This window comes from Triticum aestivum, chromosome 1D, assembly GCF_018294505.1.
Source record: "Triticum aestivum cultivar Chinese Spring chromosome 1D, IWGSC CS RefSeq v2.1, whole genome shotgun sequence".
Taxonomy (NCBI): domain Eukaryota; kingdom Viridiplantae; phylum Streptophyta; class Magnoliopsida; order Poales; family Poaceae; genus Triticum; species Triticum aestivum.
In genome coordinates, this window is record NC_057796.1 from 345448342 (window position 1) to 345475586 (window position 27245).

Genomic DNA, 27245 nt, shown 5'->3' on the forward strand with positions numbered 1-27245 from the left:
AGGAGCCAGGAACAAGGCCCCTCCCCGCGTTGCGCGGAGCAAGGCATTGCCCGGAGGTAGGCCCTCTGCCGGGGAGGCGTCGGCGAGCCTTCCCCCGGTAGAGGACCCGTGGTCACCGAGGGCGCCGCTGGCGTCCCCTTTGCCCCCTTTGGCGCCGTCCTGGTTTCTGGTCGTCCCAACGGTGATAGAGGGTGGCGCAAGGCGGGGCCCTCATCTGGCGATATGAAGCAAGGCTCACGCCTGTGAAGGTCTCCGCTCGTGACACTCTCACGTAATAATGAGTGGGGCTGTACACGCCCCGGAGCCTCAGGAGTGCCGCCCTCGGGCCTCGGGGGCTCCCTCCCATGTCCTAGTGGCAGCACTTAGCTCCGCGCTGGTGAGAAGACTCGAAGACAAGAAGACTAGACTAGGCGCCGGACGCGGCCATTTGCTTTTTAACCTCTTTTCTGTAGCCATGCTTACTGGCTTTGGATTTAAGTTGGAGTTGAGTTTTCATTGATGCGCGGGGGGTGCCTTTTCTCGTTCGTGCTATTTCTTGCAATCTAGTTCTTGCCTTATTTCGGAGCTGGCGCTTACCGCCTCCCCCTCGCGAGCGGGGCTGGGCATAATGCACGCGCACCGCATGCGGGTCGTGCCATGGCTGCCGCATGCCTCTTGTGAGGCCCTCTCAGATGGATCGGAAGGCTCCTCAGGGGCTCCTCAGAAACTCACAACCTCATGAGTCAGTTCGGAGCCTGCCCAGGTTAAGGTAAATTACAACAGCAAACTCGCCACGAGACTCGTGAGCTCATGAAGGCACATATTAAGCTTGGCCCAAAAGAATAGGGGCAGTAATCTGTTTACATGAGGGGATCCCCCTCCCAAAATGCTCTTACAACCTCTGTGGCCACGCCCGAGCTTTTGCGTGCAGGATAAACGGCAAGGAAACACAGGATCAATCGGACATGTCGCTCGCCGCGTCCCCTGGGTCGCCTTCAGACGCGTCGCTGGCATCACCATCACCTTCGACGGCACCGCCATCACCATCGTCGACCACGTCGCTTTCGTCTGCCGCGACCACCGCCACGTCGTCCTCGGAAGCGAAGGCCATGACCAGCGCGTCCACATTTTCTTCCACCCACCGCGCCAGGTCGCCCCGGATGGCCTCCGGTACTGGGGCAATGGTGGCGTCAAAGTCAAAATTGGGATAGGTGTTCTAGAGATGGCTGAAGACGCGGGAGAAGGCGGCCCGAGCAGGCTGCGGCTCCTCTCTTCAACAAGTTGATGAGCTCTCTCGGAATGGTTCTCTAGGCGCGTCACCACTTCTGTGAAGAAGCGGAGGTGACTGGCGTAGTCGTCCGCGTGGGGATGAGGGGCATTTTCATCACAGATGTGGCCCAGCGCAATGTTGGCCCTATTCCTGAGGCCCTGGAGCATGGGGGCGTGCACGCGCTCCAGTGTCCGCCGTTGAAGCACTTCCTCCCTATTCTGCCGCGTGATGGACTCGGCGTCGGCGACCCGCTGCTAAAGAGGGAGCAGCCCGGCGCGGGCGGAGGCTAGTTCAGCCTGCGCCGAGACCAGGGCAGCTGTGGCGGCCTCCTCGCGCCGCTCCGCCTCAGCCAACCTAGTCTTGAGGGCAGCAGCCCTGCCCGCAGCCTCAGCTTCAGTGTGCTTCAGCTTCAAGTAGTACCTCCTCACAAGATCTGCGCGAGTCTCGGCCACGCGGCGATCGACCTTCCCCTGGGCCCGGGCCTCGCGCGCACCAACAGCATCCTCCGCTTGGGCGACTTGGCGCTCCCTCGTCTCCAACCGCTCAAGCTCAAGGCTGCGCTCCATAGCTTCTAGCGCCAGCGCTTCCTCACGCTTCAGGATCTCTTCCTCTTCGGTAGGCGTCCCCCTCATCGACGCAGGGGCAGCCTGGCGTGCCTCCACCTGCTGCTCCAAGGAGACGCTCTAGGCTTGGAGCTCCCACGCGCGTTCCTCTGCGATCTCGCGGCTGCGGTCAGCTTCCCGGGCTTCTTCCAAGGCTCAGGAGCAAGCCTCGCGCGTGGACGCGAGGGATGCCTCGGCCTTCGCATTGTCAAGCTCGCGCTAGTGGCGCCCAAGGTTGATGGCCACCTTCACCTTGTGCTGCTCCTCCATCAGCCGAAGACCCTCGGCCACAAGGCACACGTCCACGTCCGCAAGTTCTTCACCGAGCCGGTTCATCGCGCCCATCACATCCCGAAAGAGCTCGTGGCGGACGACACTCCGCTCGTGCGCCGATCTAAGCACACTACCGACCCCGTCCTCCACCGCGGGGGTCGCAGGCGAGGCCCAAAGCGGCTCGCCCCCTTTCGGCAGGGGGCTGGGGGCTGGTGCCCGCCCGGTTGCCGGCTAGGCCTCGTGAGGGGCCCGGATGAGTGGAGACCCGCCGCTAGAAGAGGAGCCCAGGATCGAAGCTAGCCAGCCGCCGCCCACGATCAGAGGAGGAGCCCTTGGTACGCTGGCCGCGCTCAAGGCAAGGCCGCGAAGGGGAGACGGCGAAGGCACGAGCTCAAGGCACCTTGCTGACAGGCTTGCTTCTTTGGCGAACCCCGCGCCAGGAGTAGCGTGCGGGCTTGGGGCTCTCAAAGCTGTCGGGGGAGACGAAGCGGGAGGAGGATGCCCCTCGGGAGACTCCGCGGCATTGGCAGAAGGGATCCTGGGGAACCACTGTCAGGAAGGGAAGCGACACACAAGGAATGACAGGGATAAGGTACTTACTCATCAATGGCGATGTACTTCCTCCGCTTCAACGGCCCGAAGGCACCACTGCTGCAGCTTGGGGATCCCTTCCTCTTGTGGAGCTCCTCAAAGTCCACACGGAGCCGGCCAAAGCGCTGGACGTGGCGACCCTCGCGGGGCGCAACTGGAGAAGCGCCCAAGGAGACGACCTCCGGAGCGCCAGGCTGGAGAGAGCTACTGGGCTCTGCCTCGTGACGACCAGCTGAGGCCTCAGGAGCTTCGGTCTCAGAAGCAGTGGACCGCGTCGCCCCCTCAGCTGCCACCCCAGGGCAAGGATCACGGGTTCCCGAGGATGACGCCTCGGGAGCCTCAAGCAGCATCGACACCTCGGCGCCCGCGCCCCCGGCCTCCAGCGGTGCTTTCCTCCCAGCGTCTGCTCTCGGGGCAAGATCGGGGCTGGTGGCAAGGAGAGGAACCATGATGATGGGGTTCTCACGGGGCCCCAAAAGGCAGACTGGACGCGGCCCCCACTCGTCGAAGGAGGGCATCTGCTCCACAAATGCCACCTTGTTCAAGCAGCGGTACAGAAGACAACTCTTCCCCGACATGTCGTCTGGCAACGGCACGCCCGTCAGGACCTCGAGCACCGTTCGCCGCGCCTCAAGGGGGAGCCGGGACTCCTGAAGTCTCATGTGGTCCTTGCTGTTGAGCAAGGCCCACATTGGTCGGGAATGGCGCTGAAGCGGAGCGAATCAGCGCCGGACGAACTCCTTCACCACCATAGGCGCAGTCACGCCAAGGTCTTTCAACCTCTTCAGCCGGAGCTAGATGGAGACAAGGCGCGAATCAGCAAGCCTCTCGTGGCACCAACCAGAGTTGGGAATGGCGGGCGCCGATGGAGAAGAGAGCAGGGGGCTGAGCACACCGACATCAACGAATACCCACCGTGTTCGAAACTCGCTCGTGGAAGGTGGAAGCTCGAAGTCGATCCCCGCGCCGGCCGTCGCCGCCATGGCCTGGAAGCTCAGGCATCCCGAGCTCTGTCGGGGATCAATCAGGTGCAACGAGAAGAAGTGGCGGAGAAGAGCCACGGAAGGAGCAATGCCCACCATGGCCTCACAAACAAAGGCGAAGATGGCAAGAAGGGTCACGGATTGGGGATGAAGGTGCAGCATGTGGATCTGATAATGGGCAAGCACTGCATTGAAGAAGGCGGAGAAAGGAGGAACCAAGCCAGCCCATAGGGCGTCGATGAAGAATGGGACCTCGGTGGCTGTCCTGTCGACGCGAGCTCGAGACGCAGGCCAGGCCACCGTCCCTCCCCACTCATTGAAGCTGGAGGCGCGCATGGGGCACACCTTGTCCATGGCTTCTTGATTGAGCACCAGCGACCTGCCAATGGCAGGCTCAATGGCCGGAGGTAGTTCGGCGGAGGACAGGGGCTTCTTCCCTTTCTCCGTTCGATCCGGCGCCATGGCGATGGGAGGACTGCTCAGATCGGATTGGGAGAAGGGGCTGAACTTCGAGGAAGCAGAAGAATTGGAGGAGTGCACCGCAACCATGAGAGGGAAACCGTGTAGACCACGGTGGTCGCCTAGCCAGGCGGGTATCAAGGTTTCGTGGGGAAGCGGAGACGCCCAAGTCCAATCAACCGCCACGCGTTGACCAAGGCCGCAGGCTATTGGGGCCCGTGGCGCTCCGCACTTGCCCTTTGGCTTCCCCTCGAAGCCAAGTTCGAGCGCGCCTTGGGCCCGGGGGCTACTGTCGGCATTCTGGGAACGGGGGTCCCCAGACTTGCCTACCTGCGGCCCACGGCATGGCTCTCCAAGTGGGCCCGTACGGCCCATCTTCACCAGCAAGTACTCAAGACCCTTGCGAGGGGCCAAGCCTCGCGAGGCGGACGACACAAGACCTCCTCGGGAGCAGCCTCACCGGGCTGGCTCGCGAGGGGCGGAGAGATCAAGGCAAGGGGTACCTCGCGAGGTTTCTCGTGACGTAAGCCATGACGATCAAGGCCAGGCGGGCGCCAGGCAGGCGCCAGCGATCGCAGCGTCCTCGTTTCCTCTTTGGTGCTAAAGGGGCAAGCGCAGGCGAGGAGTCCCAAGGCATTAGGCAAAGGTATCCATATCGGTGCAACAAGACCAAGACCAGCAGGACGGAGGTCACCGTGGAGCCCAAGACGGCGTCACTGAGGGAGTCCTGGATTAGGGGGTCCTCGGACAGCCGGACTATATACTTTGGCTGGACTGTTGGACTATGAAGATACAAGATTGAAGACTTCGTCCCGTGCCGGGGTGGGACTCTCCCTTGCGTGGAAGGCAAGCTTGGCAATTCGGATATGTAGATCTCCTCCCTTGTAACCGACTTTGTGTAACCCTAGCCCCCTCCGGTGTCTATATAAACCGAAGGGTTTAGTCCGTAGGACAACAACAATCATAATCATAGGCTAGCTTCTAGGGTTTAGCCTCTACGATCTCGTGGTAGATCAACTCTTGTAATACTCATATCATCAAGATCAATCAAGCAGGAAGTAGGGTATTACCTCCATCGAGAGGGCCCGAACCTGGGTAAACATTGTGTCCCCCGCCTCTTGTTACCGTTAGCCTTAGACGCACAGTTCGGGACCCCTACCCGAGATCCGCCGGTTTTGACACCGACATTGGTGCTTTCATTGAGAGTTCCACTGTGCCGTCATGATAAGGCTTGATGGCTCGTCTTGTTATCAGGGACAACAATTCCTCTGGGGGAGCCCGGGCTATAGGCCAAACTCTCCGACTAGGCGGCTTCGTCATGACCGCCTGTTCGGCCGTTGCGCCAACGATGACTTCTCGGGTCAACAAAAACAACCTCCACGTCGGCTCGGGATTCACCGAGCAGATGGATCCAATGGAGCTCTCTTCCTTGAACGAGCTCTTGGATCGCATCGCCGCCCTGGGAGTCGCTACGGACTATGATTGGATCGGGCTTAAACCCGACCAAAGGGAGATTAACTCTCCGCCGGTCACCCATCAGATAGCAGTGGTGGAGGAGCAATGCAGCGATTCTTCCTCTATTTTGAGGACAAACTATGTCCGGATTCCCGAGCTCTCCGAGCTGGATACCCGTCTATGGGAGGACATGGCCCAAGCTTCGAACCTAGAGTCGGACAGCGGGCCAGAAATATTGGGCAACATCCCGGAGCCCGAACTGCCAAGCTCGGAAACTCCTCTGCCCCTGGGTCTCAGACCGGGTCAGGGTTTGGACCTAAATCTACCCACCCACCCAGTCATAAGTGATCTTTCCCACATTAGACAAGAGCCCCAAGAGACAGTACATCACTCTTGGGCCAGATTCCTCCTTGTAATGAGCAAGGTCAAGGACTGTCACGAGGAAGACGCAATTTCATTCTTTTGCAAAAATTGCACGGACAAGGGAATCCTCAACGCCATAAGTCGCCGTGACATAGCACACTTCGCTGACTTGGCGGCCATAGTACGGAAGTACTGTGTGATGGAAAGCGCCTGGAAAACCCAAACAAAATTCTGGGATCCTCCGGCTCTCACTAAACCCTCCCGTCCGAACTAAAAGGGTGTACTCTCGTAAGTCACCCGATCCAATTACAAAGAAATCAAAGCCCACTACAGGGCGTGGAACCGTATTGGAAGGATGGCTCAATGGGCCATGCAAAATTCACAGTACACCGGATACCATGCCAACACACAGCCTTAGAGCATGTTGGATACTCCGGCAGGTGGCCAAGAGCGGCGAGGATCTCCTCATCAACAATACCACATAGCACCATCCCGTGGAAAATAACAATACAGTATTGACAGTCTTCGAGACTTTCGCCTCAAATAAAAGGCGCAAGCAAGCACTCCGCAGCCTCGCCGAAGTCTGCCACGTTGCAGCAATAAATCCATGGAACAATACGGCCATAACCTTCAATGCCAGTGATGAACCTCAATTCCGAACAGCCCGAGCACCAGCCGCTTTGGTCCTTAGTCCAATTGTGGACGGCTTCCGGCTTACTAAAGTACTCATGGACGGTGGCGGCGGATTAAACCTCATCTACGAGGAGACTCTTAGCAAATGGAAATAGACAAGAGCCGCATTGAGCAAAGTAGCACGACCTTCAGAGGAATCATCCCTAGTCGGGAGGCACGATGTGCGGGAAAAATCACACTAGATGTGGTATTCGGCGCGCCGGAGAATTATAGGTCCGAAGAAATCACATTCCAAGTGGCCCCGTTCAGTAGCGGATACCACGCCCTTTTAGTGCGGGAGGCATTCACGATCTTCCAAGCTATACCCCATTACGGGTACATGAAGCTCAAGATGCCCGGGCCTAATGGAATCATCACTCTAGCTAGTGATCCGGACATAGCACTCCGCGCCGAAAATAAAACCGCCGCACTGGCCCTCGAGGCGTTATCCGAAGCCCTCGCGGCCGAAGAACTAACTGCGCTGCGCTCCACAGTGGACAGGGACGACGTGATACTCGACAAAAGACCCAAGTCCACCTCTTCTAAACCAGCGGACGAAATAGTCAAATTCCAGGTCCACCCAACGGACCCTATAAAAACAGCATCCATCGGGGCACAACTGAACCCCACAACAGACGCCGCACTGCGGGAGTTCTTGCACGAGAATTGGGACATCTTCGCCTGGCATCCTTCAGACATGCCAGGAATCCCACGCAGGCTGGCCGAGCATAGCCTAAACATTCTAAAGGGATACAAGTCGGTCAAGCAGACTCTTCGGCGTTTCTCAGAGCCTAAGCGACAAGCCATGGGAGAGGAGCTAGCCAAGTTAGTCGAGGCCGGATTCATTAGAGAAATAAAACATCCGGACTGGCTAGCAAACCTGGTAATGGTACCAAAGAAGGGCAAATCCTGGCTCCTATGTGTCGATTTCAAGGACCTTAACAAGACTTCATATCCGGGGTTGTACACCGTTATGGTGTCCCCCACAGCATCATCACCCATAACGGCTCAAACTTCACAGCTGACGAGGTAAAAACTTGGTGCGGCAAAATGGGCATTAAGCTCGATTATTCCTCCGTCTATCACCCCCAAACAAACGGTCAAGTCGAACGAGCAAATTGTCTTATTATGAGCGGCATTAAACCCAGATTAGTGCAATCCTTGAAGGAATCAGATACACACTGGGTTGAGGAGCTCGACTCCGTACTATGGGGGCTGCGGACCACGCTGAATCGCACTACCGGATACACACCGTTTTTTATGGTGTACGGTGCAGAGGCGGTACTGCCCTGCGACATCATTCATGACTCACCTCAAGTGCACATGTACGAAGAGAAAGAAGCCGAGCTTGATCGGCAGGACAGTTTAGACGCCCTGGAGGAGGAGCGTGACGTTGCAAAAGCCCGCTCCGCATTCTATCAGCAACAGGCTCGACGGTATCAAAGCACAGAAGTACGGGCCAAAACTTATAACGTTGGCGAACTTGTTCTACGCCTACCAGAGAAGAAAAAGGACAAGCTCAAGCCCAAATGGGAAGGTCCCTTCATCATCGATAAAGTTCTAACCGGCGGAGCGTACCGTCTGCGTGATGCATCAGACAATCGACTCGAGCCAAACCCATGGAACACGGCCAGACTCCGAAGGTTCTACGCCTAGTGCCAGACTCTGTGTTTGTCTCCTTACCTCCGCCTTTTTTTATATATATCCGCTATCTGTCTTTCTTTCTTTCTTCCCTTTTTCTTCATGGCCTTAAAAGCTTAAAATGTGTCTTGACTACACAATCTTGACGCGCCGTGAGTGCTCATTATACCTGGGGGCCTCTTATACAGAAGCTTAATATAATTATATTCCGGGCTTTATGCCCCTGCACATGTGTTACTTTTCCACATGTACCTTTTCTTCGCCATTATATGCATCGATATGACTTAAGTTTTGGCCAAGCTGGGTTGCCTGGCTCTTGTGTTTATGCCCTACATTCCCGTTAATTCGGCTAGGGCACAAGGGGAGCACCTCTGCGATTGTTACTGGCCGGATGTGTACCTCAGACTGGGTGAAGCCGAAAGCTAGCGTTCTTAAGGGAATATTCGGTCGGTGAACAAAAGATGACTTTTACTTATTGCAATACATGCCCCTAGATGTTTATATCCTGCGTCTCTTTTCGCAGTTTGGACATGCACATTAATGCATGCGTACCCAGGGAAAGGAACCCCTAACGGAACTATTCTCCCTGGAAGATGTTTCTTACTATCCATGTAATATAACATAGCTAGTTGGGTACTTGTCTGTTCAAGCACTTATGACCCCTGCGCCTGGTTTCCACGCGTACCTCGGTTTTTACATAACTAAGCGGGTATTCGGATACACTCCGGACTGTCGGGTCCGGAGGTCGAAGCGAAAAGGTCCGCCATGACAAATGATTTACAATCCGGCTAGGGACAAAATATGTCATTTGAAGTACACAGTCACTTAGACTAACTAAATTCTTCTTCTATACCATCCAACAGGCTGTCTAGCCTATAATCCTATTGGGAATACTTTGCGGCTAATTTTACCTGGTCATATACCAGACTAACGAGGATCTCTTTCCCATCAGACCCTACAGGTCCGACCTCGGCCATGTGGTTCGGGTCAGCCTTGGTATATCGCGTCTTCACCATGGCCCAGGCTTCCCTTGCACCTTGTCGGCAGGCCGATATCTTCCATAATCGGAAGCGCCGCCGCGCTCCCTTGAGCATCTCTACGAGCTCCCCCATGCCTCCTGGCAGGGAGGCGGATGGCCACAAGGCCTAGGTAATGCCCTGCATCACCTGCCTAACTTGTTCGTGCAGTTGTGAGAGCTCTTGCAGAAGATCGCCCGCAGATCCGGGCATCTCCTCTTCGGGATGACCCGTCAGCATACCTACAGATATAACTCTGTTAGCTGGTTTCTTCGCCGAACTCTATAAAAGTTCGTTCAAGCACTTACTAAAAATGCCGCGTCGAAGCCTCTTATTCTCCCTGACGGAGTCAGCGAGTTGGGCCCGAACATCTTTCAGTTCAACGCCCAGCCGGGTATTGGCATCTTGGAGATCGTTTTTCTCCCGCCTAACCCGTGTAAGCACGCGCTCGCCAGCCTCTAGCTGTTGTTGAGCATGTCGCTCATCCCCTCGCACGATCTTCGGATTCACTCCGGGATTATCTGCAGAATCTATTGTTAGATTTGCATGCATGCCGAATACTAACTGGTACATGTCATTTCCTTCTTTTCGATCAAGACAAGTATTACCAGATGGGGCCTTCTTGGAATCCTCATTCCGGCAACTGCGGCCCGTAGCTGGGCTTTGCAATCCTCCAGCTCTTGAGACAACTGGGTATTCTTCTCCGTAAGAACCTACGCATATAATGATCCTTAAATCAGTTGTGCCAACTGTTTCAAGTCTCAGTGGCTACTGATATACATAATTATCAGATTTTCTTACCCGTATATCCTTTACATACTGGTCCATGGCTCTGGCAAGGCCATTTTGAGCAGCTCGGATGTACGCGTCTCCTGAGTTGAAGGCATCGAACGCCTCTTCGGAGAAACTAGGGTCGCGGAGTACGGCCCGGCGACGCTTGTGATTCATGGCGCTCTCCACTTCGGAATTCGTAGCGGACAGCCTATCCGCATCCTCTATAGGAGGAACTGAAGGAAATATGCCCTAGAGGCAATAATAAAGTATTATATATTTCCTTGTATCATGATAAATGTTTATTATTCATGCTAGAATTGTATTAACCGGAAACATAATACATGTGTGAATACATAGACAAACAAAGTGTCACTAGTATGCCTCTACTTGACTAGCTCGTTAATCAAAGATGGTTATGTTTCCTAGCCATAGACATGAGTTTTTATTTGATTAACGGGATCGCCTCATTAGGAGAATGACGTGATTGACATGACCCATTACGTTAGCTTAGCACCCGATCGTTTAGTATGTTGCTATTGCTTTCTTCATGACTTATACATGTTCCCATGACTATGAGATTATGCAACTCCCGTTTACCGGAGGAACACTTTGTGTGCTACCAAACGTCACAACGTAACTGGGTGATTATAAAGGTGCTCTACAGGTGTCTCCAAAGGTACTTGTTGGGTTGGCGTATTTCGAGAATAGGATTTGTCACTCCGATTGTCGGAGAGGTATCTCAGGGCCCACTCGGTAATGCACATCACTATAAGCCTTGCAAGCATTGTGACTAATGAGTTAGTTGCGGGATGATGTATTACGGAACGAGTAAAGAGACTTGCCGGTAACGAGATTGAACTAGGTATCGAGATACCGACGATCGAATCTCGGGCAAGTAACATACCGATGACAAAGGGAACAACGTATGTTGTTATGCGGTCTGACCGATAAAGATCTTCGTAGAATATGTGGGAGCCAATATGGGCATCCAGGTCCCGCTATTGGTTATTGACCGGAGAGGTGTCTCGGTCATGTCTACATAGTTCTCGAACCCAAAGGGTCCGCACGCTTAAAGTTACGATGACAGTTATATTATGAGTTTATGTGATTTGATGTACCGAAGGTTGTTCGGAGTCCCGGATGTGATCACGGACATGACGAGGAGTCTCGAAATGGTCGAGACGTAAAGATTGATATATTGGACGACTATATTCGGACACCGGAAGTGTTCCGGAGAAGTTTCGGATTAAACCGGAGTGCCGGAGGGTTACCGGAACCCCCCGGGGAAGTATTGGGCCTTAGTGGGCCTTGAGGGGAGAGAGAGGGCAGCAGCCAGGAGGTGGTGCGCCCCCTCCCAGAGGAGTCCTAGTTGGACTAGGAGAGGGGGGCGCAGCCCCCTTTCCCTCTCCCTCTCCCTCTCTTTCCTTCCCCCCCTTCTTTTCCTAGTAGGACTAGGAAAGGGGAGTCCTACTCCTACTAGGAGGAGGACTCCCCCCCTCTCCTTGGCGCGCCCCATAGGCAGCCGGCCTCCCCCTTGCTCCTTTATATACGGGGGCAGGGGGGCACCTAAGAACACACTTGATATACGATATTTTAGCCGTGTGCGGTGCCCCCCTCCACCAGATTACACCTCGATAATACCGTCGCGAAGCTTAGGCGAAGCCCTGCGTCGGTGGAACATCATCATCGTCACCACGCCGTCGTGCTGACGAAACTCTCCCTCAACACTCGGCTGGATCGGAGTTCGAGGGACGTCATCGAGCTGAACGTGTGTAGAACTTCGGAGGTGCCGTACGTTCGGTACTTGATCGGTCGGATCGTGAAGACGTTCGACTACATCAACCGCGTTGTAATAACGCTTCCGCTGTCGGTCTACGAGGGTACGTGGACAACACTCTCCCCTCTCGTTGCTATGCATCACCATGATCTTGCGTATGCGTAGGAAATTTTTTTGAAATTACTACGTTCCCCAACAGTGGCATCCGAGCCAGGTTTTATGCGTTGATGCTTTGCACGAGTAGAACACAAGTGAGTTGTGGGCGATATAAGTCATACTGCTTACCAGCATGTCATACTTTGGTTCAGCGGTATTGTGAGATGAAGCGGCCCGGACCGACATTACGCGTACGCTTACGCGAGACTGGTTTCACCGTTCGGAGCACTCGTTGCTTAAAGGTGACTGGCGGGTGTCTGTCTCTCTCACTTTAGTTGAACCGAGTGTGGCTACGCCCGGTCCTTGCGAAGGTTAAAACAGCACCAACTTGACAAACTATCGTTGTGGTTTTGATGCGTAGGTAAGAACGGTTCTTGCTAAGCCCGTAGCAGCCACGTAAAACTTGCAACAACAAAGTAGAGGACGTCTAACTTGTTTTTGCAGGGCATGTTGTGATGTGATATGGTCAAGACATGATGTGATATAATGTGTTGTATGAGATGATCATGTTTTGTAACCGAGTTATCGGCAACTGGCAGGAGCCATATGGTTGTCGCTTTATTGTATGAGATGCAATCGCCATGTAATAGTTTTACTTTATCACTAAGCGGTAGCGATAGTCGTAAAAGTAATAAGTTGGCGAGACGACAACGATACTACGATGGAGATCAAGGTGTCGAGCCGGTGACGATGGTGATCATGATGGTGCTTCGGAGATGGTGATCACAAGCACGGTGCTTCGGAGATGGAGATCACAAGCACAAGATGATGATGGCCATATCATATCACTTATATTGATTGCATGTGATGTTAATCCTTTATGCATCTTATCTTGCTTTGATTGACGGTAGCATTATAAGATGATCTCTCACTAAAATTTCAAGATAAAAGTGTTCTCCCTGAGTATGCACCGTTGCAAAAGTTCTTCGTGCTGAGACACCACGTGTTAATCGGGTGTGATAGGCTCTACGTTCAAATACAACGGGTGCAAAACAGTTGCACACGCGGAATACTCGGGTTAAACTTGACGAGCCTAGCATATACAGATATGGCCTCGGAACACAGAGACCGAAAGGTCGAGCGTGAATCATATAGTAGATATGATCAACATAGTGATGTTCACCATTGAAACTACTCCATCTCACGTGTTAATCGGTCATGGTTTAGTTGCTTTGGATCACGTAATCACTTAGATGATTAGAGAGATGTCTATCTAAGTGGGAGTTCTTAAGTAATATGATTAATTGAACTTAAATTTATCATGAACTTAGTACCTGATAGTATCTTGCTTGTCTATGTTAATTGTAGATATATGGCCCGTGCTGTTGTTCCGTTGAATTTTAATGCGTTCCTTGAGAAAGCTAAGTTGAAAGATGATGGTAGCAATTACACGGACTGGGTCCGTAACTTGAGGATTATCCTCATTGCTGCACAGAAGAATTACGTCCTGGAAGCACCGCTAGGTGCCAGGCCTCCTGCAAGAGCTACACCAGAAGTTATGAACGTCTGGCAAAGCAAAGCTGATGACTACTCAATAGTTCAGTGTGCCATGCTTTACGGCTTAGAACCGGGACTTCAACGACGTTTTGAACGTCATGGAGCATATGAGATGTTCCAGGAGTTGAAGTTAATATTTCAAGCAAATGCCCGGATTGAGAGATATGAAGTCTCCAATAAGTTCTATAGCTGCAAGATGGAAGAGAATAGTTCTGTCAGTGAGCATATACTCAGAATGTCTGGGTATAATAATCACTTGATTCAACTGGGAGTTCAACTTCCGGATGATTGCGTCATTGACAGAATTCTTCAATCACTGCCACCAAGCTACAAGAGCTTCGTGATGAACTATAACATGCAAGGGATGGATAAGACGATTCCCGAGCTCTTCGCAATGCTAAAGGCAGCGGAGGTAGAAATCAAAAAGGAGCATCAAGTGTTGATGGTCAGTAAAACCACTAGTTTCAAGAAAAAGGGCAAAGGGAAGAAGAAAGGGAACTTCAAGAAGAATAGCAAGCAAGTTGCTGTTCAGGAGAAGAAATCCAAGTCTGGACCTAAGCCTGAAACTGAGTGCTTCTACTGTAAGCAGACTGGCCACTGGAAGCGGAACTGCCCCAAGTATTTGGCGGATAAGAAGGATGGCAAGGTTAACAAAGGTATATGTGATATACATGTTATTGATGTGTACCTTACTAATACTCGCAGTAGCACCTGGGTATTTGATACTGGTTCTGTTGCTAATATTTGCAACTCAAAACAGGGGCTACGGATTAAGCGAAGTTTAGCTAAGGACGAGGTGACGATGCGCGTGGGAAATGGTTCCAAAGTCGATGTGATCGCCGTCGGCACGCTACCTCTACATCTACCTTCGGGATTAGTTTTAGACCTAAATAATTGTTATTTGGTGCCAGCGTTGAGCATGAACATTATATCTGGATCTTGTTTAATGCGAGACGGTTATTCATTTAAATCAGAGAATAATGGTTGTTCTATTTATATGAATAATATCTTTTATGGTCATGCACCCTTGAAGAGTGGTCTATTTTTAATGAATCTCGATAGTAGTGATACACATATTCATAATGTTGAAACCAAAAGATGCAGAGTTAATAATGACAGTGCAACTTATATGTGGCACTGCCGTTTGGGTCATATCGGTGTAAAGCGCATGAAGAAACTCCATACTGATGGAATTTTGGAAACACTTGATTTTGAATCACTTGGTACTTGCGAACCGTGCCTTATGGGCAAGATGACAAAAACACCGTTCTCCGGAACTATGGAGAGAGCAAAAGATTTGTTGGAAATCATACATACAGATGTATGTGGTCCGATGAATATTGAAGCTCGTGGCGGATATCGTTATTTTCTCACCTTCACAGATGATTTGAGCAGATATGGGTATATCTACTTAATGAAACATAAGTCTGAAACATTTGAAAAGTTCAAAGAATTTCAGAGTGAAGTTGAAAATCATCGTAACAAGAAAATAAAATTCCTACGATCTGATCGTGGAGGAGAATATTTGAGTTACGAGTTTGGTCTACATTTGAAACAATGCGGAATAGTTTCGCAACTCACGCCACCCGGAACACCACAGCGTAATGGTGTGTCTGAACGTCGTAATCGCACTTTACTAGATATGGTGCGATCTATGATGTCTCTTACTGATTTACCGCTATCGTTTTGGGGTTATGCTTTAGAGACGGCTGCATTCACTCTAAATAGGACACCATCGAAATCCGTTGAGACGACGCCTTATGAACTATGGTTTGGCAAGAAACCAAAGTTGTCGTATCTTAAAGTTTGGGGTTGCGATGCTTATGTGAAGAAACTTCAACCTGATAAGCTCGAACCTAAATCGGAGAAATGTGTCTTCATAGGATACCCAAAGGAGACCGTTGGGTACACCTTCTATCACAGATCCGAAGGCAAGATATTTGTTGCTAGAAATGGATCCTTTCTAGAGAAGGAGTTTCTCTCGAAAGATGTGAGTGGGAGGAAAGTAGAACTTGATGAGGTAACCGTACCTGCTCCCTTATTGGAAAGTAGATCATCGCAGAGATCAGTTTCTGCGACACCTACACCAAGTAGTGAGGAAGTTAATGATAATGATCATGAAACTTCAGATCAAGTTATTACTGAACTTCGTAGGTCAACTAGATCAAGATCCGCACCAGAGTGGTACGGTAATCCTGTTCTGGAGGTCATGTTACTAGACCATGGCGAACCTACGAACTATGAAGAAGCAATGGTGAGCCCAGATTCCGCAAAATGGCTTGAAGCCATGAAATCCGAGATAGGATCCATGTATGAGAACAAAGTATGGACTTTGGTTGACTTGCCCGATGGTCGGCAAGCCATTGAAAATAAATGGATCTTCAAGAAGAAGACTGACGCTGATGGTAATGTTACTATCTATAAAGCTCGACTTGTTGCGAAAGGTTTTCGACAAGTTCAAGGGATTGACTACGATGAGACCTTCTCACCCGTAGCGATGCTTAAGTCTGTCCGAATCATGTTAGCAATTGCCGCATTTTATGATTATGAAATTTGGCAAATGGATGTCAAAACTGCGTTCCTGAATGGATTTCTGGAAGAAGAGTTGTATATGATGCAACCGGAAGGTTTTGTCAATCCAAAGGGAGCTAACAAAGTGTGCAAGCTCCAGCGATCCATTTATGGACTGGTGCAAGCCTCTCGGAGTTGGAATAAACGCTTTGATAGTGTGATCAAAGCATTTGGTTTTATACAGACTTTTGGAGAAGCCTGTATTTACAAGAAAGTGAGTGGGAGCTCGATAGCATTTCTGATATTATATGTGGATGACATATTACTGATTGGAAATGATATTGAATTTCTGGATAGCATAAAGGGATACTTGAATAAAAGTTTTTCAATGAAAGACCTCGGTGAAGCTGCATATATATTAGGCATTAAGATCTATAGAGATAGATCAAGGCGCTTAATTGGACTTTCACAAAGCACATACCTTGACAAAGTTTTGAAGAAGTTCAAAATGGATCAAGCAAAGAAAGGGTTCTTGCCTGTACTACAAGGTGTGAGATTGAGTAAGACTCAATGCCCGACCACTGCAGAAGATAGAGAGAAGATGAAAGATGTTCCCTATGCTTCAGCCATAGGCTCTATCATGTATGCAATGCTGTGTACCAGACCTGATGTGTCCCTGGCTATAAGTTTAGCAGGGAGGTACCAAAGTAATCCAGGAGTGGATCACTGGACAGCGGTCAAGAACATCCTGAAATACCTGAAAAGGACTAAGGATATGTTTCTCGTATATGGAGGTGACAAAGAGCTCATCGTAAATGGTTACGTTGATGCAAGCTTTGACACTGATCCGGACGATTCGAAATCGCAAACCGGATACGTATTTACATTGAACGGTGGAGCTGTCAGTTGGTGCAGTTCCAAGCAAAGTGTCGTGGCGGGATCTACGTGTGAAGCGGAATACATAGCTGCTTCGGAAGCAGCGAATGAAGGAGTCTGGATGAAGGAGTTCATAACCGATCTAGGTGTCATACCTAGTACATCGGGACCAATGAAAATCTTTTGTGATAATACTGGTGCAATTGCCTTAGCAAAGGAATCCAGATTTCACAAGAGAACCAAGCACATCAGAAGACGCTTCAATTCCATCCGGGATTTAGTCCAGGTGGGAGACATAGAAATTTGCAAGATACATACGGATCTGAATGTAGCAGATCCGTTGACTAAGCCTCTTCCACGAGCAAAACATGATCAGCACCAAGACTCCATGGGTGTAAGAATCATTACTATGTAATCTAGATTATTGACTCTAGTGCAAGTGGGAGACTGAAGGAAATATGCCCTAGAGGCAATAATAAAGTATTATATATTTCCTTGTATCATGATAAATGTTTATTATTCATGCTAGAATTGTATTAACCGGAAACATAATACATGTGTGAATACATAGACAAACAAAGTGTCACTAGTATGCCTCTACTTGACTAGCTCGTTAATCAAAGATGGTTATGTTTCCTAGCCATAGACATGAGTTGTTATTTGATTAACGGGATCGCCTCATTAGGAGAATGACGTGATTGACATGACCCATTACGTTAGCTTAGCACCCGATCGTTTAGTATGTTGCTATTGCTTTCTTCATGACTTATACATGTTCCCATGACTATGAGATTATGCAACTCCCGTTTACCGGAGGAACACTTTGTGTGCTACCAAACGTCACAACGTAACTGGGTGATTATAAAGGTGCTCTACAGGTGTCTCCAAAGGTACTTGTTGGGTTGGCGTATTTCGAGAATAGGATTTGTCACTCCGATTGTCGGAGAGGTATCTCAGGGCCCACTCGGTAATGCACATCACTATAAGCCTTGCAAGCATTGTGACTAATGAGTTAGTTGCGGGATGATGTATTACGGAACGAGTAAAGAGACTTGCCGGTAACGAGATTGAACTAGGTATCGAGATACCGACGATCGAATCTCGGGCAAGTAACATACCGATGACAAAGGGAACAACGTATGTTGTTATGCGGTCTGACCGATAAAGATCTTCGTAGAATATGTGGGAGCCAATATGGGCATCCAGGTCCCGCTATTGGTTATTGACCGGAGAGGTGTCTCGGTCATGTCTACATAGTTCTCGAACCCAAAGGGTCCGCACGCTTAAAGTTACGATGACAGTTATATTATGAGTTTATGTGATTTGATGTACCGAAGGTTGTTCGGAGTCCCGGATGTGATCACGGACATGACGAGGAGTCTCGAAATGGTCGAGACGTAAAGATTGATATATTGGACGACTATATTCGGACACCGGAAGTGTTCCGGAGAAGTTTCGGATTAAACCGGAGTGCCGGAGGGTTACCGGAACCCCCCGGGGAAGTATTGGGCCTTAGTGGGCCTTGAGGGGAGAGAGAGGGCAGCAGCCAGGAGGTGGTGCGCCCCCTCCCAGAGGAGTCCTAGTTGGACTAGGAGAGGGGGGCGCAGCCCCCTTTCCCTCTCCCTCTCCCTCTCTTTCCTTCCCCCCTTCTTTTCCTAGTAGGACTAGGAAAGGGGAGTCCTACTCCTACTAGGAGGAGGACTCCCCCCCTCTCCTTGGCGCGCCCCATAGGCAGCCGGCCTCCCCCTTGCTCCTTTATATACGGGGGCAGGGGGGCACCTAAGAACACACTTGATATACGATATTTTAGCCGTGTGCGGTGCCTCCCTTCACCAGATTACACCTCGATAATACCGTCGCGAAGCTTAGGCGAAGCCCTGCGTCGGTGGAACATCATCATCGTCACCACGCCGTCGTGCTGACGAAACTCTCCCTCAACACTCGGCTGGATCGGAGTTCGAGGGACGTCATCGAGCTGAACGTGTGTAGAACTTCGGAGGTGCCGTACGTTCGGTACTTGATCGGTCGGATCGTGAAGACGTTCGACTACATCAACCTCGTTGTAATAACGCTTCCGCTGTCGGTCTACGAGGGTACGTGGACAACACTCTCCCCTCTCGTTGCTATGCATCACCATGATCTTGCGTATGCGTAGGAAATTTTTTGAAATTACTACGTTCCCCAACAGGAACATCCGGTGTTGTCCCCACGTTAGCATCTGCCCCTAAGTCCGGCTCTGGAGTCTAGCTAGTGGAGGCGTGGCCAGCAGGCTCTCCGGACTTGGTCCGGCGAGCGTTTTTTCTGCCAGGAACCATGGACGTTATTATATTTTAAATACGACAACCACGGAGCAGGGTTTTTTCATACCTCTGCGACAGCGTCTCAGTTCTGACCGCCTTCCTTTTAAGCCTACCCGGCTTTGGTGCCCCTTGTTGATGAGTCACCGCGGGTTCGGCATGGCGCCCCAAGGGCCTTCCCTGTAAGACGCAATACGTGTGCGGTGGGTGAAGTGCAAGGAAGGGATCCTTCTCGGAAGTTGGGACTCCGGTTTTACTTACATGCGATGCAGGGAGCAGGCCAGGATAATCGACTGTGATGGCCACCAAGGCACCGTCGCAGCTTAACTGATAGAACGTCCTGTCGACGAGCTCCACAAATATGTCCGGATCTTCTTCGAGTCCGGGGTCGAGGGCCCGGTCAAGGTCCTCTGGCTGTGGAGACGGGCTGTGGACCTCCCTCACAGCTTTTCGCAGTTCCTACTATGAAATAGCAAGGTAAATATTTCTGATGAAGAATGCGGGACGGTATGGAGTAAAAGGTAGCAGCTCACCCAGTTTGGGGGGTTGTACATGGAGAATCCATCCCGTGGATTAATGCAGATGAACTCCTCTTCCTCTCCTTTGTACAAATCGGATAGTATTTTCGCTAGAGCAGCAGCGGAGTCCGGACCTTTACGACCGCAGCGGGTGGCATCGTCTACATATTGACATAACCTCGACTATTGTCAGTCCTGATTTGGCCAGCGTTTTTATCCTGCCCATCAGGTAAAGGACCTCTCTGTTATCTTCCTCCCCGGGGCTCCGAGGGCGCCAGCTGTGGCGTTTCTTCAAAGGGGCATTATCAAACTCAGGAAGGCCCATCCGAATAGGTTCCGGAAGGGGGACGTCCTCCATATAAAACCACTTCGAAGGCCAGTCTTCGGATGTCTTCTTCGGAGTACCGGACAGGTATCCGGTCCTGGCGATGCGCCATATTTCGGCTCCGCCCACTTGATATATTGACCCCTCTTGTGTACGGGGTACGAGGCAGAATAGCCTCTTCCATAGCTCGAAATGAGCTTCACAGCCCAGAAACAGCTCACAAAAGGCGACATAGCCGGCGATGTGTAATATGGATGCGGGGGTAAAGTTATGCAGCTGGAGGCCATAGAACTCCAGGAGCCCACAGAGGAACGGATGGATTGGAAATCCGAGTCCCCTCAATAAGTAAGGGACAAGGCATACCCGCTCCCCCTGGATGGGTTGGGAAAGCTCTCCGCTTGCTCCCCGCCATTATAAGTGGCTAGTCCGGCTCGGACGGGGACCATATACGCAGGAGGGAGAAACCCCTGGGTCTGCAACTCTACTAATTGGCTGTGGGGGATGGAACACTTCTCCCAATTGCCTGGCTTAGTGCTACGGGAGCGAGAGGAGGAGATGCGATGGCCGGCCATGATGGGATGGACTTTTCCGGGCGCGCTCTGATGGATACTCGCTGTGGGAGGATGGTGTGATTTGGATGTGAGGATCCACGTCTCTTTAAATAGACGATTTACTTACATGATTAGGGTGGCAAATGTAAAAATGCCCCGACTTCTCGCATTCGCTCGACACGTGGAAGATAGCCATTATTAAAGCACAGAAGCCAAGGAGTGCAACATTCATGGGAAGCCGTACACTACTCGTTACGACAGGTACTCGGGATTTGGAGAAGAACCCGCCTTGCAATGCCGAAGACAATCTGCGCGCCGGACTCATCGTCATTGAAGCCTGGTTCAGGGGCTACTGAGGGAGTCCTGGATTAGGGGGTCCTCGGACAGCCGGACTATATACTTTGTCCGGACTGTTGGACTATGAAGATACAATATTGAAGACTTCGTCCCGTGTCCGGGTGGGACTCTCCCTTGCGTGGAAGGCAAGCTTGGCAATTCGGATATGTAGATCTCCTCCCTTGTAACCGACTCTGTGTAACCCTAGCCCCCTCCGGTGTCTATATAAACTGGAGGGTTTAGTCCGTAGGACAACAACAATCATAATCATAGGCTAGCTTCTAGGGTTTAGCCTCTACGATCTCGTGGTAGATCAACTCTTGTAATATTCATATCATCAAGATCAATCAAGCAGGAAGTAGGGTATTACCTCCATCGAGAGGGCCCGAACCTGGGTAAACATTGTGTCCCCCACCTCCTGTTACCATTAGCCTTAGACGCACAGTTCGGGACCCCCTACCCGAGATCCGCCAGTTTTGACACCGACAGTCACCACCAGAGCCTTTGGCAGGCGAAGACTACTTTTGTCAGGATAAGCTGTACTAGCTGCCCTCCTTCAAACTTGGTCGTTGTGGGATCCCTTCCCGCTCAATATTTGGGAAGAGGACCAGGGCCTCTATAAATAGGACTAGCCACCACAGTAGGAGTGGGATCGGTTCATTTTTCCATCCTCACACCCACAAGTTCACCGAGCACAAGAACACCTCTCCTCAGGAGGCTGTTCTTCCCTTGTACTGTTCATCCTCAGCCCAAGAGGCAATCCACCACCACCACACTGGAGTAGGGTATTACACCACAACGGTGGCCCGAACCAGTATAAATCTTGTGTCCCCATGTTCTTTGGGTTCGGCGAGCTAGTCCGTGAGATCGTGGAGTGCGAGAGCTTGGGAGAGGAGAGACATTCGTGCGCACCCCAGTGTTCGAACCTTGAGGGTTTTGCCGGAACCCGAAATCCGACAATGCGCTATTTTGTAAGGGACTGATTTGGATCCAAAAGTTTAATGCTATGGTTAGATTTTATCTTAATACTTTTCTCGTAGTTGCGGATGCTTGCGAGGGGGTTAATCATAAGTAGGAGGTTTGTTCAAGTAAAAACATGACTTAAGCACCGGTCCACCCACATATCAAATTATCAAAGTAGCGAACACAAATCAAACCAACATGATGAAAGTGATATGATGAAATTCCCGTGTACCCTCAAGAACGCTTTGCTTATCATAAGAGACCGTTTTGGCCTGTCCTTTGCCACAAAAGGATTGGGCTACCTTGCTGCACTTTATTTACCGTTATCGTTACTTGCTCGTTACAAATTATCTTGCTATCGAACTATCTATTACCGATTGTTTCAGTGCTTGCAGAAAATACCTTGCTGAGAACCACTTTTCATTTCCTTCTACTCCTCGTTGGGTTCGGCACTCTTACTTATTGAAAGGACTACGATTGATCCCCTATACTTGTGGGTCATCATTGACTGCGGCGGCGGGTCGACTCCTCCTCCTCTCGGACGTGCCAGGCATCTTCTCAGCGGCCGTTCCGATGGCGTATGTATGTTCAATCACCACCTCCTCTCTACTAGTTCTAGCTAGATATGTCTATGTGCTAGGGTTCGGTCGTCCAATCTATTTGACTGTGATGTTGTAGTAGCTAGTTTTGATGGATTTGGAGCATGATAGGGGTTTTTACCATGTGGGCAAGTGTTGGTAGCTAGTGGTCATGGATGGATCGGTGGTATTCTAGTGTGCAAGTGTTGAACATGATCATCCATGTGTCCATGATTAGTGCTCTATTATGCTGTGTTGAGCTGTGGTATACTTTGATGGATTTGGTAGTGTTGTCTTCAACTAGATCATCCATGTGTGCATGTGTTACTACTAGTACGATCTGTCCATGTTGTACTGCTAGTTCCTACTATCCATCTGTAATGTCTTGTGGTGTTGATGACGCTTACGTTTGTAGGACATGACCACACAAGAGTTTAGTCAGACCATCATGATGTCCGAGAGCCAGTTCCCGCCCTCCTACATCTAGGACTCTGAGCCTCCTATGGACCAGATGCCTCCTGATTCAGAGGTTTTCGAAGTGCCGCCTACGGTTCCTACATTTGTGCTGGCTTAGCCCAATGTTGTTGCTGATGCTGCTACACAAAAGGCAGCCGCGGAGGAGAAGAAGGATGGCAGGGGGAACAACATGAAATGGCAGCCGTTTCTATCCACTTTTGTGCTTAACAAGATGTGTGAGATCATAGCTAGTGGGGTGAGGACTGACAAGGGCTTTAAGGAGGTGCACTTGAACCTTGTTGCAAAGCAGGTGTTCGACTTCTGTGGACAGGCGGTCACCTCGACACAGGTGTACAACCACCTGAGGAAGTGGAGAGCGAGGTGGATCACCGCGTCCAAGCTTAGAGACCTCAGTGGTGCTTCATGGGATGAAGACACCTGCTCGATCCTTCTGGAGGCAGAGCACTACTAAGGCCACATCGCGGTTAGCTCACAAACCATACCATTCTAACAAACCAGCAGTTCAAGCCTATGAACCATTGCCATACTAACTAACCTCTCTGCCTTGTTTCTTCTTAGGCTCATCCCAAGGACGCAGAGTTCCTCAACACCCCTATCCAGAACTACCACCAGATGCAACAGATCTTCTCCTTCGGGCTGGCAACCGGCAAGCATGCCATGGGCTCTGGTTAGCCGCTGGGCTCGCCGATGCCGGAGTATCTAGACACCCAGGAGTCAGACACCACCAGCGTTGATGCTCCTGAGAAGGATGGTGAGCACGTTCCTATGCTTGATAGGAAGAGGAAGTGGGTAGGCTTCATGGAGGAGGAGCTGAGCGTCTTCAGCAGCATGACTGAGGCAGTGAAGGAGGTGGGCACCGCCATCAAGGAGAGCAAGGGTGTGGACGTGCACCCTAAGCTCTACGGCGCCGTCATGGAGCAGATTGGCTTCATCCCAGAGGCTCTCATGGTGGCTCTCAGCCACCTACTGGACAACAAAGCCCAGGGTGTTGGGTTTGTTGCCATGGGAGCAACCCACAGGGTGCTCTGGCTGACGACCTGGCTGGGCAAGCACTACTACTAGTGTTGCTTCTGCTGGTGGCGACGGCGTGCATGGTCCTCGGCGGCGATGGCGACAAGGACGATGATGACGATGACGACGTACATTTTGTGTAGTTAGGGCTTGAAAACAATCTTATGGCTTGTATATTTTGGTGAGGTGGTATATACTAACCCCTCACGGTGATCATCGCGGTGATCACGAACTTACGGTGGTACGATTACACCCTCTTTTGGATGTGGTGGTAGGATGATACCAAAGTAGTGGTAGGTTGAACTTGCTACGACCGTGCATGCTTACTGATGCTCTTCTGCTCCATTGCTTGCTCCTAGAGTTCTTCATTGCTCGTTGTTTGTGTGTTCCAATGCTTGTTGCTTGAACTTATTGCTCGTTTGCACTGCCAGGGCAAGTGGTATGTGGTGTTCGAAGGTAGGGTTCCAAGGGTTTACAGTTCATGGGAAGTTTGCAACAAACAAGTTTCAGGGTATAGCGACAGCAACCATAGAGGAGGGTTTAAGACTAGGCAGGCGGCAGAAGATGCTTACTCCAAGTATGTGCGAGAGCATTCATGCAGCAAGGTTGAGGTTGGCAAGGTGGATCGACCGTTAGGGCTGAAGAACTTCATCATCTTCGTCCAGTTCATCGTCATAGCAGTGTTGTGGCGTTGGTGTGCTCGGTGTGAACGTGTGTAAGATGTAGTAGTATTGGTAAGCTCACCAAGTAGGGTACAAGGTGAGCACAACTCTATTCGTATGTAACCAAACAACATGCACTCGTGTGAGCACATACAATGCGAGCAACCAAACGCGGTGCATAGAGGTGTCACTACGATGCAGGGGGAGGACATACAGGCAACCAATCAACATGCAGATGCTGGTTTTTTGCCCGCATATGCTCAATCGGGCTCAACTGGGACAAGTATGCAAACGGGCAAAAAAACGATGCGAGCAACGAAACACGCCCCAAGTGTTTGATAGAATGTCCGAGAAAATAGAGGCCGACGTTTGTGACTAGCGTTGGATTGCACGCTTCCGTATCAGTGTCCAGACCTCTGTCCAGACGTAAAAACAGACATTTACGGTACAAACATACATGTTAGCATTGAAGATGCCCTTACCCATTCACACAATCTTATACCTATGCTCCTACTCATATATTTTGCAGGGATGCATGCTCATTACCCGCGGGTACCTATACCCATGGGCAAGACCATAATCTCTTGTAAAGCATGCCTCCTCTTTGTTCATACTTTTTATTTAACTAGAATAATGCCGTGCGTTGCAACGGAATATAAATATTCTAGTATGTTAGCTTGTGATTTAATACCTGTCAATAATAATACGACTGCGTAAATAAATGTTCATCAAATTATGACCGTGAATTACCTTATATTTTGATTAGAAATTGGTAAGTAAACTAAAGTGGAATTGGTTCAGAAGATAAGTAAATTAAGATGATTGATTATCATATAGAGTACATGAAAGGTTGGACGAAAAGGTGATGGGAGAAAAAGTGAAATGAGAACTTTATGTTTTTTTAAAGTAGTAGAGATTTTAATCGCCGAGTAAATATGCACAGTAATTTCTACAGGAGACACGTGACACACTAACAATTAACCTCTGTGTATAGTTTATAAACTATAACAAGATGTCATTATCGTTTGTCCATGGAGCAGAGCAGAGGGCACAAGAGAGGACAGTGTTCTCTTGTCGGCAATTGGAACAAGCGTCGGATGATCGACGTGCCAAATCAGGCTCCCATTAAGAGGGAGAACGGTCACAAATTTGTCAACAACCATCGACCCAATGGGTTGATTCTGACCTTTTGCAGCTCGACCGTGACTTTATGGCTAGATTACCCCATTTTCCCCCGTTGATTAATGAGACTAGCAGAAAGCAATGCGTAATGAGGATTGGCTTAGGAAACATGCGTGATCAAGTTACCTCGCATCCATGGCAACGCATGTACCGCTAGTCCAAACATCTTTCTAGAGTGCCCATCTGATAGGAACTCTGGGAGAATAATTGAACAACAACATGACCACTGAACCTCCTCTCATTAAACCTCTCTTTTGGCCCGGCAGATTTTTTCTCATCCCAGTCTCGGTAATGCCAATAAATTTCAGATCATCCTCCTCTCGGGCTCTGTGATCTCAAACGTATGGCGGTACATGCCCCCATGACCCAAGGTTTCATGTACAGAAACCACATGCGTCTTGTTTGATCTCTATGCTAATCCTCTTTTCTTAATTCACGCGTCTCGGGACCGGGGCTTCGATGGTAGTATTACTGTGGTGAAACTTGTGAGACTGTAAAAACAGCTTCTTCTTGGATCCCCTTGGTGACTGTGAACTACTCCTGCAGGCATAGGTTTCAACCTAGAAGAGCGATGCATCTTTACTTCTTTTTTTCTATTTGTTGTTGAGATGGCAGAAGAGTGTTGGAAACTGGAATCAAGTTATGGTTGCTCCATTAGTTTAAGGCATGTTATTTAAATATATATTGGCCCTGAATCTGATTTGGTTCTGTTTAAATAAGAGCATCATACATCTGGTGGCATGTGATCAACGATTTATTGCACGCAAACGATTTATAGTTGTCCCTCAACATTGGTACGCAGGAAATATTTCTAGACCCACTGCGCAATTCATAGTTGTTACATCATAATTTAGGACTCTACTAACAGATGAGGGGGGAAAGGTTGCTAGAAATAAAAAGAACGAAGGAAAGAAAACACTCTCCAATTCACACTAGGGGCTCATCATGCCAAAATGCGAAGACTGGCTCCGATATCATGATGGGTAAAACATGTGGTTGACAATCCGCTCCAATTGCTTACATGCCGCTATGACCAACTTGCGGTCCTCTTAACGCTGAAAAATAGTGCAAATCTACACATAAGTGCACAACTTTGCACATAAGAGTTAACATTCACTTTATCAAAAATAAGCATATTGACCAAAAGCAGTAGTTTTGATCAGGATCAAAACCTGCAACCTATTTGAGGGCCCTCTCAACCAGTTACCAAACATATTAGTAATGTCTCAAGGAGACAACAAACTGCCGCATGGACTAGAGCTATACCACACAGCTCAAGCAAACTGACAATCGGAAAAGGATGACAGATTGATGTTCAATGACACTTGACATAGCGATAATCCGAGTGCTCTTTCACGTTGAGCGCTAGTGCCATATATTAACTTCACACTGGTTGTGAATGATAAATGTTCAAAATATTGTCCGATTCAACGATTTATCGGCCGATTTA

The 27245-nt window shown here is 50.1% G+C and overlaps 1 pseudogene; it reads left to right on the forward strand.

Annotated features, from left to right (window-relative positions):
• The first annotated feature begins 2377 nt into the window (after positions 1-2377).
• LOC123159225 (uncharacterized) lies at positions 2378-24002 on the forward strand (annotated as a pseudogene).
• Positions 24003-27245: the final 3243 nt, after the last annotated feature.